We start from the raw sequence: 12,177 nt of genomic DNA, 5'->3' as shown, positions 1-12,177 counted from the left end.
CCTTGCACACAAACACACAGACACACCCACTCCCCCCTCTGTCTTTCCCTCACCCACAACTCAAAACTTAATTTTGGCTCAGCTTAATGTTGCTCAGTGTTAATATTCGACGGCTATAGTATATCCTAGAGGCTTAAATATTAAATGGAAATGTTAACTGGCTAATCCTGGCTCATTTACTCCACCACTATGAAGCACACAAATTAATGGCCATACTCCGCGCAACAAACAAAAATGACCTCACATGTTATACTTTTTAATGCACTGCTATACTTGACATGCACTTCTTGCCTATATTATGATTTAAGGAAAAGTTAACTGGCAAGCGGTCGCTAAAAAGGGGTGGCAATCGAACCCCTTTTGTGGCAGATTTAGTTTTGAGACGAGATCAAACAATGACAGTTTTAAAAACAGAACTTACCTTCTGTCACAATCGAACCCCTTTTTATGGCAGATTTAGTTTTGAGACGAGATCAAACGATGACAGTTTTAAAAACAGAAATTACCTTCTCTGACAGAAACCGCCCTGTCGCTCTGAAGAAACTGCCATCCCCTCTAACTAAAAAATGGCACTGAAATCATTCGCAAATTCCAAACCCTCCCAGTGACCGTTTGCCAGCTAAGGGGGTCCATAATTTATTCAGGGAACAAGTCAAATAGACCCAAAGATGAAAACAGAAGGATGAATAAAGATGAATAGGCATCAAGTACACTCTACTTATACAATTATACAACTGGATGTTATGTGTCTGGTGCAATGCTATCACGAATCAAGTAGTGGTTAGGCAAAACCACGAATCATGTAAGTGGATTTTGAGCTAACTTCTCCTAAGCGTCGCTTTCTCCTTGTTCTTTTTTGCTCCCTCTTGTGCTCTTCCTTCCTACTAAATAGTTAAATTTTAGTACAACAGTAGCAAGGCAAATTTTAGTAACAGGGTAATTTTAGCACAAGAAGTCTTAGGTATCTTTAAAAAAAAGTCAGTAGAAATCAAATTTCAGTGCAAGGGGATATTTTAATAGGTCCATAAACAATTCAGTACAAGCCAAAAATTTCAGTATCCCTAGAAATTAATAACAACCCTTTATTTGTCACCATTTATAAAACTGTTTAGAATTTAATAACAAACTATGCCTTCCAAGAACAAAGTATGCCTAGCTATGAACAAAATACATTTACTATTCTTTTTTAGCTTCCAAGAGGGAAAATGATAAATGTAATTCTGAGAATGTAAAGAATCCAGCTTGGCTATACAGCAGCAAAGGCTTGTGTCAAATGCCTCCAACACAAGGAACCCATGCTATGTATTCAAAACCCCGATCATTTAATTGTGTATTGTATCAAAGTGAATAGATAAAGACAATAGAGGGAAAACAACTCTATAATTTCTGTCGCAACAAACAAACAAATATATAATCTTACCATAAACCTCATGGAAAGCACCAATGAACAAGTTCTCCAGATGGCACTGTCCTTAAATGTCGCATACACAAATGAAACATGATTTTTTTTACTAAGACACAGTTTTCCTGTTCATTCATTTAAAAAAGATACTTACCCTCTAGAACGGATCGGAATTGGGAGTTGCGAAGAACTAATAACACATCCAGATAAAGGACCTAGTGGTGGATGAATACCAGTAGCAAGATTGATAAGTTGAAGAATTATTCTGTAGAGTGTAGCGATCTGGAGCTGGTTAGAGCACTCGCCACAGCGGCGCCCGAGATGGCGAGGTGGCGGACAAAGGGAGGAGCGCAACACCAGGTCTCAGCTGCCTCCATGGAGCCCAAGGAACTCCGCCCGCCACCATGTGGACCCCTCTCAACACACAAAGCATGTAATGGACACACTGAACTCCAAAGGTACCTCCGTATATACATTGTGAAATGAAATAGCATAGCCGCTAGCCTGTTACTGGTTACAATATGGGAAATAAGTAGTTGTGTTGATAGCAGATGTCCAAAAATAATGGCAGGATTGCCTTGCTCATGCACTTTTAGAGGAGCAGGATGGAGCGGTCGGCCACGGCAGGCCGGACGCAGTCCATGCACATGAATTTCATCGGCTCTGATGTTGTGCACGCCCTTGTTCTCCCCTCCTCCCGAGGTCCCACATGAGGCCCTGTCCTCGATGATGGGTGGTCGATGACGACGCACACGACCCATACGTTCTTCTTGTCATACCCAACATCCACACTGCCATCTAGTCCTAGACCAAGCACGAATTGAATCAGCGAGCAACCCTCAACCATCTCTTGTATCTCCATTACTAATCTTCCTATATCATTGTAAAACATCAGCTTGCAATCTCTGTACAAATTAGTACAGTACAGGGTTGCATGCCGTTGCAACAGTTTTGTACAATAAAAATTTAAAAGTACCCATGTTTGATCTATTATTTCAGATAAAAGTGTGGTGAATTATTAATTGAGCGGTTTAATTGTCTGTAGCTTTGTGAATTGTTTTGATCTTTGCTTCTGTAGCTACTTCCTCCGTTCCTAAATATTTGTCTTTCTAGAGATTGCAACAAGTGGCTACATACGGAGCAAAATGAGTGAATCTACACTCTAAAATATGTCTATATACATTCGTATGTGGTAGTTCATTTGAAATCTCTAAAAAGACAAATATTTGGGAACGGAGGGAGTAGAAAACATTGCATATACAAGCCAATAATGTTACTCAGATCATGGAGGGAGCCCAAGTGCCTATGGACCACAACATGATATGTATACTTAAAACATGGAGAAACATGCATTGCCAATTATATCGGCGCATTTGAAGATGATGGTAACTGGTTGTGCGCTTGTGCTTCCCTAAGCTTATGAACGGTGCACTTCCACCCCCTCTGTACAAAATATGTTTCTTAATTAAAAATATATTCCTAACTCTACTTGAAAAAGAATATACAGATCATGTATGTTATCCAAATATTTCTAAATATACAATATTTTTATTGAAGGACATCTTAATTAAAAAAGATGTTTCATACACTCGCTATGCATGATAGAAGTATGTACCTGTTTTGAGAAAAATTAATATACTATGCAAGTAAAAATGTATATGAAGAACTAAAAATTGGGGCATACTACTCAGAGGATTTATATCAAGATATGTAGTATTGTTTACTTTTGTCCTGGAAGGAGTTCGATTAAGTTTTTGATGTAAAGCAAAATTCATGGAAACTTTAGAAGAAATCATGCATAACATGGAATTATAGGACAAGAGCTCTGAGCTAGACACATGTTGATTGTACTATGTAGTTCGAGCTCCATCAATAGACACGATTTCCTATCATTATAAGTAAATTTTCTATTAGTAATGTAGTAATGTAATTTGGTAAGTAAAGTAAAGTATTGCCTGTATCCCAAAACATATGACACGTCACTGTTACCTCCAAATATGATGCAGTTATTCAATATCCATTGTTTGCTTAAAGATATAATCAGTTAGAGGCATCAAATCAAGTCTTCCTTTTTTGTGGGGAAAATCAAATCTTCCTTAAATAATTTAAACTGCACACCATAAGTACTGCTAGCCTCTAACCGCCACCACTTTGGGAAGAAACAAGGCCTGTTGGCTTTAGATTGCTTGCAAAATTGGATTAAAGCAATCACCTGCAAAAATACAGCACGCTAGCTTCAAATCGCTTGCCAAAACACGACAGTGTACTTGAGGACAGTACATATCATTGCAGACTAACAATAGGAGGGAAAATAAGCTACTTTATGCTGAATTGAAGTACTCAAATCAGAGCTAGTGCAGTATGCCACAAAGAAAATATTGTTTGTTGAGCCAAACCACATTAAGAAAGAAGAGGAAGCATTAGAAGATCAGAGTTAATAGTTCGTTTTCTGCAGCTTGCATAACTGAATTGAAGTAATTAGCGTTTGTTTATACTGGCTCACTTAATTTTTCTCAAACCATCAGAACCAACACAAAATCATAAATTGAGCATATAAAAATTTATTAACATGGTTTAGGCTTAGCTGTCCATGGTGTACACTTCATTGCCATGGCATGCCCTGTGCATCTCCAATCCTCCCTATTATTTCCTCCTTCGAGGACAACTATAAGTAAAAGAGCCATGGCATTAATGATACAGACATTTAGGAATATAAATCTAGCTAAGTGCATATTAAAGAACTAAGAGATGTGCTTTTGCAGTCCAAGATACTAACCAGGCCTGGTGAACAATTTGCAAATACGTACAAATACCAGAACCATAACCTTCATAAATTATCCAAAGAATTAGACCAGAATGGATGAACGCTTGGATTTATAGCACCTGAAAATAGTAAAATCGACGAAAGCTTCATCAGTTAAAAGAATCAGGCCAAGGAAGCAAAGCCATGAAAAGGAGCATGGTCGGGCTGCCCGGAGAGTGGTGGTGAAGAAGGTATCCCCCATGGACCATGCGTCGTCCTAGTATCTTATATTCCGATCAGCTCCTGTCGTCAACCTGTCCGCAAAAGACTAGCAAACTTCCTCATGCTTGGACAGATGCATTAGTATCTTATATTCCGATCAGCTCCTGTCGTCAACCTGTCCGCAAAGACTTTAGCAAATTTCCTCATGCTTGGACAGATGCATTAGTATTCAGGCTCATGTTCTTCTCTGAAGGCAGCTATAGAGAGGATACTCAAATAATTGGAAATTCGGAAAATAAAACTAATGGAATGAATCCAAGATCCACCTTCAAAAGAAGCAACACAACTACTGGAAATTCGTGCTAAAGGGAAAATTCTGCTGTTGTACGAACAATTGAATTGAATGACCAACGAACATACCCATAATCAAATAGAAGTGATGTATTCAGAAATTCCTTGCACATTCATTGGATCGATGCCGCTCCCAACTCGACTTGGATCCACGTAGGTATACGTTCTCATCGGGACTTGGGAAGTTGGGATCAGATCAAATAGATCAGTTTCGTCTACTGCATCCAGCGCAAGAATTTCTAGATTCTCTTCCTGTAGAACTTCATCTCAGATAAGATCAGTTGATTGACCATGGAAGTGGGGACTGGCGACCATGGCCGTCGTCGTCGACGAGGCGTACCTGACTTCGATGGCGGCGGACCTGGAGCTGAGGTCCACGAGGCGCTGGCGGCGTCGAACATGGCGACCCCATCTCCCGAGCAGGCGGCCATGGGTGCCATGGAGGTCATGGCACACGAGCTCCACGTCCGATCAGTGGCGATGGGTGATGGCGGCGGCATGCGAGAGGGGTGAATGGCGGCGACGGCATACGAGCGGATTGGCGGCGGCGGCATACGAGCGGATTGGCGGCGGCGGCGCCGACGTGGCCTAGATCGATGGGAGCGTTGTTGCCTGATTATTTTTTGCTACGGGCGAGAGGGCTCTTCGCCTGGTTTTTTTTCGTTTCATGCGAGGGGTAGCCTCTTCGTGGGGTGGAGAGGGGGGGGAGAGAGGACGAAAAAAACCAGCGAAAAAAAACGGTTGAAAGTGGTGAGACGAAAATAAACTGTACTATTCAACCAACTGAGACATTATGAGTAGAGATAAAAAACCGGGTTATGATGATGGTACGCGTGCCATCTTGCAATATAAACCGTCCGATTTATATCTGACGGATGAAAATTAAACTAATAGATACATGCACCCCTCTCCATATTTACAGACAAGGCCTTCCGTCGTTCATCCTTATCTCCAACAACCTCATTGTTGAGCAATTAAGAAAGGAAGCCTCTCAAACAAACTGGCCTGATGGTCACTGCCGGCGTCGTCAATCCCCATGCCTCCGCTCAGTCCAACCACCAATCACCACCACGCCCCACTCCTCTTCACCTTATCTCCTATTTCTCGAGATATCATTAGTTTTTACACATGGGATTACTCCTGCATGGGTCAATCACAACAAGTGTTTTATAAAAAAAAATGCATCTTAATGTTCCGTGCAATGCACGAATCTTGCTAGTACTCCTACAGAAGACTAAGTTGGTGATGATGGTGTGTCTGTCATCCGTCGTTTGTGACCATTAGATCTACATCTAATGACTGTGAGGTAAATTGTTGTCTTTTTCACCAACATCCCACTTGTCTACCAATTTGCAGAAAAACCCATAATTAGTATCTTAAAACCAACCACATCCCTCCCTGACCTCACCAAAACAGCCCAAGGAATATATTCTAATTGAAACATAATATATCTCTAGTGATATATGTATATCAAAATTAGAGTGTTTTGTATCAAGTTTGTGAATAAGTATTATTCTAATTATGATTCGTTGCAACACACATGAACATTGCTAGTATTTCTAACCATGCATTTTTTTCTAGTATTTCATAGTTTCGAGTTTTCCATCAAGATATTAGTTACTCATGGTTGATATTTACTTTCAATCATGTACACATATTCACTATGTAACTAGCCTTACATATTGGGTTCCAAAGCTTAACTTTCACTCCTACTTACAATATGTAGAGTATTTAACAAAAAAACTATCACTTTCAACCAGCCCTAGGAAGAATCTATTGTACAAAAAATAGTAAAAACATACCCAAAATTTCTTAATCCACATCAAAAACTACTACCTGGTACTCCCTCCGCCCCACAATGTAAGACGTTTTTGCAAGCTAGTTTAGCTTGCAAAAACATCTTGTATTATGGGACAGAGGGGGTACCGATTAGGTTAGTTTAAACCCATTTATGATAGGGTTGGCCCACACGTCCGTGCTGACGAGGCAGCTTAAACCAACACATTTTGTTTGACCGTTGACACAAGGGACCCACATTTGACCTTCTATCCTGTTATTCCCCCTCAAATCATTATTTTTCCTGAACATTACTTCAAACAATACTGATGCGTGTTCGTCGGTGGCGCCGGTGATGAGCGAGTTGGCCGCCGCTCCGCCGGACGGGCCGGATGCCGCGCTGGCCTCCGCACGGGTTGGCAGGCTGGCCCGAGCGTGACTCACGAGCGAGCAAGCCACCGTGCTGGCCTTCGCTCGAGCCAGATGGCTGGTCTTAGCGCGGCGCACGCGAGCAAGCCGCCGCGCCGCCGTGCCAATCTAGCTAGCAAACCTTGCAGACAAGCAGCTGGATAGAGTTATCTTGGCTAGCTAGTGGTCGCGAGCGCCGGACGGAGCTGGCATCCGGGCTGCCGCAAGATGGGTTCCGCACCGCCGACGGTTTTAACCTCGCCTTCTGCCGGCGGCGGTAGCTGCATCCCATGGCTGAGGATGACTAGGTGGACGGGCCGAAGGTAGGAGGTCAATCGGGGATTTTTGTGCAGACTGACATGTAGGTCCCACAAGTCATAACGCCCGGTCGAATAGAAGGTGTTGACTTAATGGGCGACATGGGACCTGTTTGGATACTCTAAGTCAGAGGTTAGAGTTAGATTCTAACCCTGAACTAACTCTAACCAAAGTGGTGTTTGGATGGCAGAGTTAGATTGACAACAAATGTATCCAAACAGGGCCATGGGTTGAAACATGCCTATAACGACACTTTGTAGAGTGGTCGTTTCTTGGTAGGGCTAGTTGGTAAGAGCATGTACAATGGTTGATAAGGTAGTCTTATCTTAAGTCTGCCACATATACAAGTGGTAGTAGTTTCTTGGCATTATTAGTGGTTTCTTGCATTATTAGGTGTTTCTTGTAAGGAACAATGTACTACTAGCGACAAAAGGCGATTCTAGGTTGCGTTGTACTCCAACGAGTACTACTAGTGGTCGCGGGAGTGTATACCTCATTTTATGGGTTCGATCCCGGCGAACGCACGGCGGCCTTTTTTTTAAATAGTAACTTCGCTGCGAGCCAATATTTTACACGGGTAGTTTGAGTTTTGAAGTCAAACGGACGTGCGACACCACAATCTGGGTGCACTGGATAGCCTAGCCACATGAACGGGTTGTCCTTCCCAGCATCTCGTGGCTTGTGTGCTCGCCCTAGCCGCACCTCGCTTGCAGCTTCATCATCATCTAGTAGCATATTTAAACTAGCGCCTCCCAATTAAGCCCGAGGAGCCAGAAAAGCCTCGCGGGGCATTGGGAACTGTGCAATATGGCTCTGTACGTAAAGTGCTCTACTACTACTCTATAGCTTGTGGCGTTGCACGCATGGACTTCACTCCATTATCGGCTCTACTATAAAAGAAATTCCTCTTGACGTGTTTTTTTTAAAACGAAGGCAAAAGCTTTGCTTCATCTCATTCATAAAGAAGAAACTACTAACAAAGTTCGACGAGATCCATTACACCTCCACAAATGGAAGTGAAAAGCCTAGTCTCGCTGTATCAAATAACTCAAATGTTCCGCCCCCGCAGTAACCGTCGCTGATAAACAGGCTGCTAGTGTGTGCGTGAGAGGAGCGGCTGAGTAGGCCAGCTACGTGAGAGGAGCGGCTGAATAGAGCACCGAGAGTACCCACTAGGCCACTACACAGGTGTACTTTCCCTGCATTGATAGTACAACAACGGTTCTAGAGAATAGTAGTACCCTCCACTTCCAACTATAGCTCCTTGGCCATGAGATTCAAGAGTTCAAAACTGGTGCACTATACTAGAAGTACAGTACATCGCACTACTAGTTGAGAAAGTAGTACTAGTACTGCTACAGTACGAGTACGTACTCCTCCGTCACATAATGTAAGACGTTTTTTGACACTAGCTGGCATGTACAAAAAATAGCAAAAACATACCCGAAATTTCTTAATCCACGCCAAAAACTACTCCCATAACGTATAATGCAATCCCATAACGTTCCAGTATTATAGAGTACTAGCTAGTGCCAAAAATCCCATAACGTATAATGCAATCCCACATTATAGAGTACTATCTAGTGCCAAAAATTTCTTACTAGTGCTATTATTTACAGTATAATGCAATCCCATAACGTCCCATAATGCTAGTACTAGTAGTAAATAATAGCCTCACCCCTTTGCTAAGGAACGATCTACAGTTGGAAGGGATGAGGCCCTGCGGTTATTACACTCTTATCTCCTCCTCGCCAGTTCCCCTCCCCCGAAGAGAAGGCAGTTTGTCGCTGCTCTCATGGATTCGCCAGGTGGTTCTCCTCCTCGTCGGGGCTGGGAGACCTTGGACGATGATCCTCTGGGAGAAATCGCACGCCGCTCCGACGTCCTCACCTCCGCAAGACTCGGTGCTTCCTGCACCAACTTTTTCAAGATGGTGTTTAAAAAGGCTTGGGAAAAGGCCATGCTTGTTGGTCTTCCATGCGTCCTCGAGGGGAAGGTTCTTCTATGGGACAATCCTTCGAACAGTCCACCGCTCCCTGGCCATGGTTGCACGTTGACTCCGCTAGAGTTGCCGACGTTGAGAGGTAGTCGGATTTTGTCCAATGAGCAGGTCAGTAATGGAGTTTGATCATGTAGTACTTAGTTATTCCATTTCCATCCTGTAATTTCTCCGCTGCCCACCGTCTTATATATAGGTCTGGGTCGGTGCCAACGAAGATTGGCTTGCATACTTCCGGTCGAATACCACCATCATTTTGCACAACATCCACAGCAGTGTGGCCGTTCCGGTAGACCCCTTCTCCACCATTGGAATCGGCCTTCCGGACTGGCTGGGCTTGAATACGTATGATGATGCCTACATGAGATTGAAGAAGATAGCAATTGCGGACCCGCCGACAAAGCGACGCAGCTATGACGATTACTATCTCATTGCGGTGTTCGACATAAGGATTGCCATCAATGCAAGAGGCATTAACGGCAGAGGCTGGTGCATGCTGGTGGTGGTAGATTTGTACCCCTACACGTTCAAAGATGCTGTGCGCCATCTAGGCCGCATCTTCGCGGTGACAAGCCAGTGGACTTGTTTCATCTGGTTTCCATCCTACGGTACGGGAGATTGCAAACGGAATGCACAAACCATCATTTGCATCCCTAACGACACTCCATTATTTTGCAGGGACCAGTCATTCCGCAATCAAAATAAGATCGCCGATCCTAGATGTGCATTTGCATCCGTGATTCGGTCAAACCTGGAACCTTGTAGCTGACTTTGGCATATTGGGATCAACTATCTTAGCAGTCGTTACCCATGGGACCGCTGATGTGCAACATGGTCACACAATCTACCACGATCGGACCATCACCATCTATCCAGGTATTCCATTTTTTAACCCTCTCGCCTTCTTTTTCATTGTTGTACCAGTACTCTACTTACGTACTAGTAGGAGTACTTTTTACCTTGGAGGACGCGTATAGCTAGCTAGGCCCTTGAAGACTTGAACCCACTAGCTGCCACCATTTTTGTTTTTCCATGTCTTACTATCCCGTCCATGTAGCCAAGAATGGCTATATATAATAAGCCAGTTATTTTACTTCCTCTATACCGGAGTAGTACTATTTGCTGCACAGTATTACTGACCGCCATATTTAAGCACAACATTATTATGCATGGACCTTGACTATGTACGTCACCATGTGTCCAGATCTGAGATGTCACGTGTACCAGATGAACGGCTCCGAGTTCGACCCCCGTGATGCTACGTGGGTGCCGAGGAACACTCTTGGAGAGTACTCGCTTTTCATTGGGGACAACTACCCCATTGTGAAGCGGATGCCACCTTTTGTGCACGACACGAAAGGCCTGCCGTTCATGAAGCATGGTTGTGTCTTCAGTGCGCACTGCCGGATGAACGACATGCTGGGACACGCTATCCCTAATTTATGCCGCTTCAGTTTGGATGAGTCTCCATGGTGTGGAACTAAACTAGAAAGTTGCGACAATGATTCCCGTTGCCCACCGCTATGGATCGTGCCATCCATGAAGAACACATGGGACTGGAACCTGGAGGAGGACATGTATCCCATCTATAACGTGTAAGTGGAGTACGGTAAATTGTGAACGGCAGCGCTGTGAATATATGTAGACTAGTCATGCACAAATTTATCACATGAATTGGAGATGAACTTGTGTGGCATACTGGCATTTGTCCTTTAGAATTTATTACTAGTAAATTTGTTATGTGTGCGTGCAACTTGTGTGGTTGTTGCACGGGCTCCAACATGCTCTTTGAGAAAAAAAGGTGGCACATGTTTGGATATACGTGACGTGGTGGCATCATACAGTAGCATCGTTCGCTATAGTTATAGTACACTCCTACTAGGATGACAACTCCTATAAAACCTTGCGCTTGGCTCTTTGCCTTTTTGGGAGGTTCAATAGTTCATACTTGTGTGAACCTTGCACTTGGCTCTTCGCCTCTTCGGAAGGTCCAACAATGATGATACTATAGTACGGGATTTACCCATAAGGGAGATGCACAGAGGAAGAGAACGAACTTCATATATCCCTTTTTTACTCAATCAAGAAACAAGATCGGACGTGATTCCGGTTCGTCTCCATTTTAGTGACACTCTTCCTCAAGCAAGGCAGCCGACAAGTCATCAAAGGGTTTGTTTGAATAATGGACCGGTAACCATTACTCATTTGAAAGTTTCCCACGGTGAATATGCTTCTGGCAATCTGACACCGATTGAACTGTTGCACGTCCACCGTGAGGGCGAGGGCGAGAGAGAGGGAGAGGGAGAGGGCGCTGTAGTCAAAACCCTCTCCTCGTCCTGCGAACTACCGCGCGCGTGGGCGAGGGAGAGGCATAGTACGCAAGCTTCTCCTCGCTCGGCGAGTTGACGGGACACATCAAAGCAGTATTAGTACTAGTCCATACCGCGTCCTTTCCGGTTAATATGGCTTAATTTGAAACGATAAAAATATATTGGCGGTCAATGTATGTAACAATACGCTCTTTACGACCACTATATATAGTTTTGCGGTGATTATACGATCACTAGCTCATCATAGAGCACCGTATTGCACCCTACTAACCGGCCACATAATCGACGTGGCACTTTGTTGACTGTTTAAATTGTCACCTGGTTTCTAGGTCCCACCTATCAGTTGGCAGGCGCGACAGGAGTCCAACCCTTGCGCGCGAACCACCCTGACTATGTATGTGAGGGCATGCACGTGTACTCCCTCGATCTTCCAACAAAGAGTGTACATCGGCTAAAAAACAAAGAGTGTAGTACATCTACACTTCCAATGCATTTAGCCTTTAATCTAAATCGATATTGATTGACTAATGCACCAACTTGTGCTCTAGGTATAGGCTACATGTCTATCCTTAATTACAGCATGCAACGACCTTCATTTAATCTTCTTCTCTCAATGGTCGCATGCACG

At 43.6% G+C, this 12,177-nt stretch overlaps 1 long non-coding RNA gene across 4 annotated transcripts; it reads right to left on the bottom strand.

The window, feature by feature from the left end:
- Positions 1 to 669: 669 nt before the first annotated feature.
- On the bottom strand, positions 670 to 5,372 carry LOC125515993 (uncharacterized). Of its 4 annotated transcripts, none has more exons than XR_007287201.2 (4): positions 5,059 to 5,372; positions 4,179 to 4,970; positions 3,392 to 4,067; positions 670 to 3,288 (listed from the first exon to the last, which is right to left on the bottom strand). It is a non-coding gene; the product is annotated as an uncharacterized LOC125515993 (long non-coding RNA). The 4 variants fall into 4 exon arrangements; XR_007287200.2 differs by having other exon boundaries at positions 670 to 4,067; positions 4,179 to 4,542; positions 4,788 to 4,970; XR_007287199.2 differs by having other exon boundaries at positions 670 to 4,067; positions 4,179 to 4,978.
- Between the last annotated feature and the right edge of the window lie 6,805 nt (positions 5,373 to 12,177).

Source organism: Triticum urartu, chromosome 6A (genome assembly GCF_056163025.1).
Source record: "Triticum urartu cultivar PI428250 chromosome 6A, HENAU_Tu73, whole genome shotgun sequence".
NCBI lineage: Eukaryota > Viridiplantae > Streptophyta > Magnoliopsida > Poales > Poaceae > Triticum > Triticum urartu.
This window is presented reverse-complemented; position numbering and strand designations above follow the sequence as displayed.